Source organism: Pristiophorus japonicus, unplaced genomic scaffold (assembly GCF_044704955.1).
Source record: "Pristiophorus japonicus isolate sPriJap1 unplaced genomic scaffold, sPriJap1.hap1 HAP1_SCAFFOLD_92, whole genome shotgun sequence".
Classification (NCBI taxonomy): domain Eukaryota; kingdom Metazoa; phylum Chordata; class Chondrichthyes; family Pristiophoridae; genus Pristiophorus; species Pristiophorus japonicus.
The window spans coordinates 108878-119298 of NW_027254846.1; the positions used below are offsets into that span (position 1 = coordinate 108878).

General features: G+C 47.3%; 1 non-coding gene and 1 pseudogene across 1 annotated transcript; one reads left to right on the plus strand and one right to left on the minus strand.

Annotated features, from left to right (window-relative positions):
* The first annotated feature begins 217 nt into the window (after positions 1 to 217).
* LOC139257853 (histone H2A-like) lies at positions 218 to 1995 on the plus strand (annotated as a pseudogene).
* A 7977-nt stretch (positions 1996 to 9972) lies between these two features.
* trnar-ucg (transfer RNA arginine (anticodon UCG)) lies at positions 9973 to 10062 on the minus strand. Its single transcript is given in 2 exon segments — positions 9973 to 10008; positions 10026 to 10062. It is a non-coding gene; the product is annotated as a tRNA-Arg (tRNA).
* Positions 10063 to 10421: the final 359 nt, after the last annotated feature.

The window sequence follows — 10421 nt, forward strand, 5'->3', positions numbered from 1 at the left end:
GGGTTAGCCCAATAGGGTGAGCCAGGGTTGGACCAATAGGATGAGCCCAGGCCCAGGGTCACCAGACAACAATCAGACAGCAAGGCTCTCTTTCTGGGGCCATTGACCTGGGCACAAACATGTGATCAATCAAACTGACATACACCCTGAAGCCCCGCCCACACGTTGTCCCTGCACAAAGGACCACACATGCGCCGTGAGGCCCGCCCTGACCAAGATGGCGGCCGCTGAGCCCGCTCCCCGCCTGGGAAAAAGTTACCACCAAGAAAGTAATCAAGAAAACATCACCGAAGGGCGGCAACGAGAGCAGAAGGTGGAGGAAGGAGAGTTACTCCATCTACATCTACAAAGTTCACCCCGACACCGGCATCTCCTCCAAGGCCATGGGCATCATGAACTCGGTTGTGAACGATATTTTGGAGCCCATCGCGGGTGAGGCTTCCCGCCTGGTCCATTACAACAAGCGCCGCACCATCAGCTCCCGGGAGATCCAGACCGCCGTGCGCCTGCTGCTGCCCGGGGAGCTGGCCAAGCACGCCGTGTCGGAAGGGACAAAGGTGGTGACCAAGTACACCAGCTCCAAGTCAAACTGCACGCTGTCCTGAGAGATCAAACCCAAACACAATGGCTCTTTTAAGAGCCACACACAACCTCTCTGAAAGAGCTGCACAAACCCATCTCCCTTTAGACTCAATTTACTGTAATCATTCCTGAACAAGTGTGTGGGGACCTTTGCAGTTCCAGCTGTAGATTTAGTTTTAATTTCTCAGATAACTGATGTTACTGTCCGGTTCTTCCTTTTCCCGCCTTAAACTACAAACACGGTCCCTGGTCGCCCTTTTCCTTTGCTCTCAGACCCGTTCATTTGCAGCGCCTGACAAAGAATTAGAAACTTGTTTTAGGGCGATACTCAGACTTTAGCCACCTCGTTCTCTCTCACGCCTTCTTCAATTCAAAAGAACATTCTACTTAGGAGTCAATCAGTTTATTAACCTTCGAATCCGAGTGTAACAACCCAGAATGGGAATTCTTAGAGAGACCAGAACCGGGGCAGTTTGAACACTCTGACCCTCTTCCCTTTTCACAGAAGGACTCCCAGTTCTGGTCTCACTGCTGCCTGTGCGGGGGATCGATCGATAATCTATGTAATCCAACTTTTACAAAGATTGAGTGGATTGTGTCCCGTTACAGAATAAGTGGGGAGTGATTCCCTCCCATTACATATAGTTTGAAACTGAACCCAAATTTAATCCTGATTGTAACAGCCTGGAATTTACAAGTGAAATGTGGATTAAGACAAAGGGAAACAAAAAAGTGTTTGGAAATATGTGGCTAATGGGGAAGTTACTAACATAATCCGCAATTTTAACAATTATTGGCGGGATTTTTGAATTTCTAAATCCTTCGAAGACTGACTGTTCAGAACAGTCATTTCCGCCCAGGTTTCTTTGGTGGGCTAAACAGCCTGCGATTGGTCATCCGAAAGGACCAATGAAATTCACCACAGAGCGACCAATCACAACTTAGCTCCCTGCATTCCTCCAGAAGGTAAAAGGCAGATGTGGGAGGAGTTTCTCATTCTTTCCATGATAGTGTAGATTGTGGAACTGTCTCGAAGATGAAAAACCGGCGGTAAAGCTCGGGCCAAGGCCAAGTCTCGCTCCTCCCGGGCCGGACTGCAGTTCCCTGTGGGCCGTGTTCACAGGCTCCTGCGGAAGGGGAACTACGCTGAGCGTGTGGGTGCCGGAGCCCCGGTCTACATGGCTGCTGTGCTCGAGTATCTGACCGGCTGAAATCCTGGAGCTGATCGGCAAACCGGCCCGCGACAACAAGAAGACGCGCACCATCCCCAGACACCTGCAGCTGGCCATCCGCAACGACCAGGAGCTCAACAAGCTGCTGGGAAAGGTGACCATCGCTCAGGGCGGGATGCTGCCTGATATACAGGCTGTGTTGCTGCCCAAGAAAACCACCAGTGTGTCCAAGAGCAAGTAAAGCGGACAGGATTTAATCTAATAAACCAAAGGCTCTTTTCCGAGCCACCCACAGTATCAATGTAAGGGCAGGTTAATGCTCTCTGGATCACAATTGTCCCAGATCTAAATTAACTTTGAATCTCTGCAATTAAGCGGTTAGTTTCCTGATCAGAAATGACCGTCAGACATTGTCGGTTCTAAACTGGTCACTGCTGACAGACAGTGCAACAGGTTTGCTGTTATAAAATCCTGCTGTAAGGTACCATAAATCATTTCTGGCCTGCGATGCGGTAAACTTACCACGATTGCGATGGCCGGGTTGGTCTGCGACTGAAAAAGGTGAAGTGCATCTTCATAGCTCCAGAGGTAGAATTCATGCGGATGAGGGTAGCAGCAGACGGGATCAGACCTACTGTGTCCAAAACGGAAGCGATCCAGAGAGCACCCAGACCGCGTAACACGACGGAGTTGCATTCATTACTGGGGCTGCTGAATTATTTTGCTCACTTTCTTCCCAAATTGAGCACGCTGTTAGAGCTGCTACACGTGCTCCTGCACAAAGGTCGTGAATGGTTCTGGGGGGACAGCCAGGAAAGGGCTTCTGATTTAACGCAACATTTGTTATGCTCCAACAATCTGTTAACGCTATATGACCCATGTAAGAAACTTGATTGAACATGCGATGCATCGTCCTATGTGGCCAGGTGTGTGTTGCAGCATGTGAATGCCAATGGTCAGTTTCAGCCAGTAGCTTATGCCTCCAGATATCTGTCCCAGGCAGAACGGGCTACGGGATGGTAGAGAAGTAAGCGCTTGCATGGATATATGCTGTAAAAAAAATGCACCAGTACCTGTTTCGCAGGAAGTGTGAGCTGGAGACAGATCACAAACCCCGAACGTCCCTTTTGGCCGACAACAAGGCTATAAATGCAAATGCATTGACCCCCATACAGACGGGCCACTCAGGTTAGCCGCCTATGACTACACAATTCATCACAGACCGGGCACTGAAAACTGCACCGATGCACTCAGCAGGCTCCCACTAGCCACCACCGAGGGGCCAACCGAGCATGCTGCTGAGATGGTCATGGCTGTTGAAGTTTTTGAAAGCGAAGGTTCACCTGTGACAGCCCGTCAGATCAAAATCTGGGAAAATAGAGACCCACTACTGTCTTTAGTCAAGAAATGTGTCCTAAATGGGGACTGGGCAGCCACGTACGGGACATTCCCTGAGGAATTCAAACCATTTCACAGACGCAAAGATGAACTCTCGATTCAGGCCGATTGCCTATTATGGGGAAACCGTTTAGTCATGCCCCAGATGGGCAGAGAGATGTTCAAAAGAGAACTCCACAATGAGCACCCGAGCATTGTCATGATGAAGGCAATTGCCAGGTCACACGTTTGCTGGCCAGGGATAGATGCCGACCTGGAATTTTGTGTTCACAGATGCAACACGTATTCCCAGCTGGGCAATGCGCCCAGGAAAGTTTCCCCTTAGCCCCTGGTCCTGGTCCGCCAACCATGGTCATGTATCCATGTGGACTACGCAAGTCCTTTCATGAGAAAAAAAGTTTCTGGTTGCAGTAGACGCCTACTTCAAATGGATCGATGTGACATTCTCAATTCAAGCACATCCTCCGCCAAGGTAGAAAGTCAACGTGCAATGTTCGCTGCCCATGGTCGACCGGACGCCTTGGTCCGCGACAATGGCCCGTGCTTTACAAACATTGACTTCCAGGACTTCATGGCAGGAAATGATATCAACCATGTCAGAACGGCACCGTTCAAGCCAGCCTCAAATGGTCAGGTGGAACGAGCAGTGCAGATAATCAAACAGTGGATGCTCAGAATCCAAAGGTGTTCCCTACAAAGCCGCTTATCATGCCTCCTGTTGTCCAATAGATCCCGACCACACTCGCTCACAGGGGTTCCACCCGCAGAGCTGCTAATGAAAAGGACACTCAAAACCAGGTGATCCATTATACACCACACCATGAAAGAAATTGTTGAGAGCAGGCGCCAGTCACAATGTGACTACCATGATGGGAATGCGAGGGCGCGATGTATTGATGTCAATGACTCTGTCTTTGTCCTCAACTATGCTGCAGGGCTTAAATAACTTGCAGGCACTGTGATTGCCCAAAGAGGGGAATAGGATTCTGATATTTAAACTTACCAATGGACAAATCTGCCGCAAACTCGTGGATTAAACAAAAAGGGGGTTCAGCAACCCCATAGAAGAAGCAGAGGAAGAACACGATATAGAGTTCACTCCTCCATAGGTAACCGAACTTCGGAATCAAGCGGAGGAGAGCCCAGTCACTGTGGGCACTCCGGACAGGCCTGAGGCACCGCAAACAGCAGACACTCAGGCCAACGCCCAACAACTGGATCCCCAACTCAGGCGCTCTATAAGGGAGCGTAAACCACCAAAGAGACTTAACCAATGATTCCAATAAGACTTTGGGGAGAGGTGATGTCATGCATTCAACTGTCATTGTAACCCATGTATAAACTGACCTAATTTGGACACCGTGAGAACATTGACCATAAGGGTGTGCACTTGTGGGAGACACTCCTAACCTGGACTTTCAGGTATAAAAGGGGAAGCTCCACCCATTATCATCACTTCAGTGCTGGCTAATAATTGTTACTGGCCACAGAGTGACATTCTCTCAAGTATGGGCCTCCTGTACATTTATACTGTATAGTAAGGACATATTAGACAGAGGGTTCAAACTGCCCTGGTTATGGTCTATATAAGAACTCCCATTCTGCATTGTTACACTGCGGGGAGTGTCGGGTTAATAAACGGACTGACGCAATAGGAATTGAAAAATAAATTTGATAAGTACTTGCGAGAGAGAATGTGTGACTGAAATCTGAGTCTCAGCCACTAAACATGCTTTTAATTCGGCAGGCGGTGTAAATGAACAGGTCTGAGAGTGAAGCTGCTTATCTGAGAATTCAAAACTAAATCTACAGCTGGAACTCCAAAGGTTCTCACACAATTGTTCAGGAAATAATTAGTGAGTTAAGTTTAAAGGGAGATGCGTTTGTGCAGCTCTTTCAGAGAAATTGTGGGTGGCTCTTAAAAGTGCCGTTGTGTTTGGGTTTGATCTCTCAGGACTGCGCGCAGTTTTACTTGGAGCTGGTGTACTTGGGCACCGCCTTTGTCCCTTCCGACACGGCGTGATTGGCCAGCTCCCCGGGCAGCAGCAGGCGCACGGTGGTCTGGATCTCCCGGGAGCTGATGGCGCGGCGCTTGTTGTAATGGGCCAGGCGGGAAGCCTCACCTGCGATGCACTCCAAAATATCGTTCACAACCGAGTTCATGATGTCCATGGCCTTGGAGGAGATGCCGGTGTCGGGGTGAACCAGCTTCATCACTTTGTAGATGTAAATGGAGTAACTCTCCTTCCTCGACTTTCTGCGCTTCTTGCTGCTCTTCGGTGGTGTTTTAGTGACCGTTTTCTTGGCGCCTTTCTTGGCAGTATCGAATAAGAACATAAGAATATAAGAATTAGGAACAGGAGTAGGCCTTCTAGCCCCTCGAGCCTGCTCCACCATTCAACACGATCATGGCTGATCTGGCCGTGGACTCAGCTCCACTTACCCCCCGCTCCCCGTAACCCTTAATTCCCTTATTGGTTAAAAATCTATCTATCTGTTACTTGAATACATTCAATGAGCTAGCCTCAACTGTTTCCTTGGGCAGATAATTCCACAGATTCACAACCGTCCGGGAGAAGAAATTCCTTCTCAACTCGGTTTTAAATTGGCTCCCCCGTATTTAGATGCTGTGACCCCTAGTTCTCGTCTCCCAGACCAGTGGAATAAACCTCTCTGCCTCTATCTTGTCTATCCCTTTCATTATTTTAAATGTTTCTATAAGATCACCCCTCATCCTTCTGAACTCCAACGAGTAAAACTGTTTCCCCCGGTGGTGGGAGAGTGCTCAGCGGCCGCCATATTGGTCAGGGCGGTCACACGGCGCATGCACGGTCCTTTGTGCAGGGACAAAGGGTGGGCGGTGCTTCAGGATGTCTGTCTTTTTGATTGGTCACATGTTTATGTCCAGCTCAGTGGCCCCTGAAAGGGAGCCTTGTTGTTCTGATAGTTGTCTGGTGACCCTGGGCAGCACGCCTCACCCTATTGTGTCAGACCAGCCCAAGCTAACCCTATTGGGCCAGCCCAGGCTCACCCTAATGGGCCAACACAGTCTCATCTCCTTGGGTCAGCCCGGGCTCACACTATTGGGCCAGACCGGGCTCACCCTATTGGGTCACCCAGGCACATCCTATTAGGCCAGCCCGGGTTCACCCTATTGGGCCAGCACAAAACGCCCAGTGATCAACAGAGAAAATCAGCAGCTCATTTATTTTATTCTCACTTTGCGTACTTACCCAACCATGTAAACTGGAAATTATGAATACCATCTGCCTTTGCATGTGGAAGGAGAAACATTTTTCAGTTCTGTCTGTGGAAAAATATTTCAAACATCAGTGTGATTGGAAAAGCAGCGAGACACACATACCCTGTCCGAGTGAGACTGTTCCAGTGCACTGACTGTGGAAAGAGTTTCAACCAGTTACACAGCCTGAAAAACATCGCACCATTCACAGCGGTGAGAAACTACACGTGTTCTGTGTGTGGACCAAACTTCAACTGATCGTCCAACCTGGAGAGACACAATGACACCTGCTCCATGGAGAAATCATGGAAATGTGGAGACTGTGGGAAGGGATTCAGTTCCCCGTCTGATCTAGAAATTCATCATCACAGTCACACTGGGGAGAGACCATTCACCTGCTCTGTGTGTGGCCAAGGTTTCACTCAGTCATCTGATCTGCTGAAACTCCAGCGAGTTCACACTGGGGAAGTGTGGGAAGGAAGTTACTCAGTCATTTGAATTGCGAGTTCGCAAGTGACTGCAGGGGTTGGGTTCTACTGTTAGTACTGCTGTTAATCACATCCTGACTGACTCGTGTTCATTCTGTGAGTTGGGAATTGTTTCTGCTGATGTTAATCACCCATAAAACTGGGCTGGAGTTCAATATTTTGATATTTCAAATAACACAGTGTGTCGATACTTGATGTCTCCATGATAAGAGTTGACAAATTGATGTCATGTTATCGAAAGCTTCATTTTGCGCCTTTACTCCTTTCTGACTCTAGATTGTATCAGTTCTCAGACCTTTGGTTTCTCTCAGGACAAGTCACAGTTCCCCATACCGTCCAGAGTGCCTTGATGTCCAGGGTAGGGGCAGCTAACACGCCCAGGATCATTAAACACAAAATCCAGTCTGTTACTCACTTACACATACTGGAATTTTCGAGTGTCCACAGCATCTCTCTCACCTTCAATGTGTGAATAGAGTATCACCCCTGGAAAGCTGGTTTCAATTTAAATTTGAATCCACTCAGTAAATGTATTTTTTTTAAATATCTACAAGTAAACTAATCACTTCAACTAATTGGCAAAGGTTTACAGTCAACTAGATGGACAACTAAAAACATCGCGGCCCAATAACACAGCTCGATATTCACAGGAGAAAGTCTGTTATCTAAGTCCTCAATTGTCAGTTGGTGAGACGAGAGACTGAATCTCTTTCCACACTCAGTTGGTAAATGGCCTCTCCCTGACGTGTTTCCACTGAACGCACATCTGCATCCATTCCCACAGTCCCCACATTTACAGTGTTTGTTCAGCTGGGCACATGAGTCTCACAGGTTGACGAATGGTTGAAGTTCTATCCACACACAGAACATGTGTACTGTTTGTCACCGCTGTGATTGGTGTTTTTCCAAAGGCTGATGATAACATGATCCTGATGAATCCAGAGAATCTCTCAAATCTTGATGTGATGTTATGTTTGAGTTACCAAGCTGCAGATTCTCCCCTTCTAATATCCTGCAAATGTAGATTACAAAAGCTGTTACTTTAAGTACAGGATAGAAATTCAGAACAGACAATTCTAGTTTCTATCGGACATTCTGTCCCCCTCCTGTCCCTCCGAAGCTGTAAAAGCCTTATTCTAGACACTCTCCCTCCATCCTTATTGTCCAAAATCAACTGCGAATTACTTTCTCCAGGAAGTGCTGAATCTGGCTGGGTGCAATTCCACAGAAATGTGTTAACCTCTGGTGCTTCACCATCAGTCGACTCAGTGAGTGTCAGCAGGATTTCCACTGTGGTAGGCATCAGAGCCGAATCCAATCCTACACACTAATGACATCCACAGACCTCCCAATTGATGTCACTGGATCAGTATCAAGAGCAAGGGCAGTGGCTAACTTTTACTCATAATTAGCGCAGTGGTACTGAGGACAATTATAACCCCTGAACTGCTGCCTTGGCTGAGATCAACTAACAGCCCAGATCAAGGATCGAACTTGGGAACATCCCAGTCAGTATTGCAGAGTGTTCCAAAATTTGGGGGCTTGAGGGAGGGTTGGAAATAATATATTGAAACAAATTTTACTTCAACTTTAAACAAAACCTTCGTCACATTGCACAATTCTGAATTTTTTCCAAATTAAACAAGCAAGTCAAATGGATTATAAAAACAATGTGCCATTTTAGAAAGGCTCAAGTCACTGGAATAGACAGCTTCACAATCACAGCACAATACAGAAGGGAGCGAATGTTAATGGGAGCTCGGTTCGTGAAGTCCGCCGACACTCTGAGATAAACTGGACTGTACCTTTAGGTATAAATAGGCAGAGAAAAGAGAGTCCCTGTCCCTTTAAATAGCTACCCCATTCCCCAGAGCAATGGGAGCAGCAACAGCGCGCTATCTCTTGAGATACTGACACAGCAAACACCGCGGGATGGGTTCCCGCAGGTTCCTAAAGACCTAAGAAATACAATTGCATCAGGTTAAGAAGAACAACTGAAAAGAATGCACACTGAGTCCTTGCTATGTGCGTGTGTGTGTGTAAGCAAAACACATTATTCTTAATCTTTGCTAGAGATAAGCTATTATCTGCACCAGTTATTATCCAGCATTTTATTATCGATCATTTACAATGTAATTGCAGAGTGTTTAATTCATTTGCCATTTATTGATGACCCATTGTCTTGCGTGCTATTGTTTAGAAAATGATGTCAGAAGTCAGAATGACCATTCCTTTACCAAGGTGACCATGTCTGTCCGCAGTATTCAGTGGGAAGGCGATTAAATCGTTATTCTGGGATTTGGACGCTGTGGGAACATCGGCGCAAAATCACACGTTTTAATATGAAATATGTCTGTTTTCTCACATGTCGAGCGGCTGTGAGAAGCGGAACTTTGAGTAAAAAATGGCGGGGCTCGTCCGGGATTTGGCCCGGGACCTCTCGCGTTTCAAATGTGATCATTTGTAAGCGAGAATCATAGCCCGAGAACAACGAGCCGCCGACAGTGAAAAGCGCAGCTCTCAGATTCTGCCGGTAGTGAGAAAAGATATTAGACCCATCGTGCTTGTGTTGTCCCTCAGAGACCTATCTAATTAGTCCCCCTCGCCATAGTCCTACAAATGTCATCCTTTTGACGAATATGTTATTAATTTGAGACATGACATGAGCAAAGTACAGCATCCTTGTAAGAAAAAGGACAATTTGCCGATGAGGTTAAATGTGAATGACAAAACGACCATTCAGGTCAAAGCTGTAGGACAACGACGACGAGGATGGAATTCGAACCCATGCGTGCAGAGCTCAATGAATAAGCAGGCCATCGGCTTAACCTCTCGGCCACCTCGTCCACTCCATAGCTCATCTTCAGCGATTCAATCTCCTGCTTTTTGTATCCACACAGAAATAATGTGCAAGAAAGTCCACTTCACAGCTTGCTCTGTCCGTGCATGCAGATCGACAATGATGAAAACGTTGCATTAGATTCCATCAGCAAACAGCCTTCCTTCACTTCAGGTGAGTGACTGGAAGAGATGGTTGGTTTCTCAGTAGAATCGCAACAAAGAATATAACATTTCAGGCAGTGAGCGAATACGACCGCGGCAGGACTCGAAGCTGCACTATTCTGATAATTTTGTGATTTGCGATCGAAGTCAGACGCCTTACCCATTAGGCCACGCGGCCTCTGACATTAGCGTATGTTGTGCTGTTGTGTATATTGGGAGCAAATTCGGGGCAACTGCAATATCAAGGAGTGGATTTCGGAAAAGATGAGCATATTTCTAATGAATGAACAGGCGCACTGCTATCTGGGTGCGCACCGGCGCAGGCAACCCCGAGGAGAAAATCCGTTTTAAAGGGAAAGATTATGAACCGGAACTGAAAACCGGCCAGTTTAAACAGACACAGAATGATCCGCGACTACAAGGGACATCCCTTTTACCCAGATGCAGAATGACCCTTGACTGACGGCAGTTGCCTTTTAAAAGAATTAAGTGAGATTTCTATCTTCCCTGAAGGCAATTGTGCAGTGGGGCTCAGGA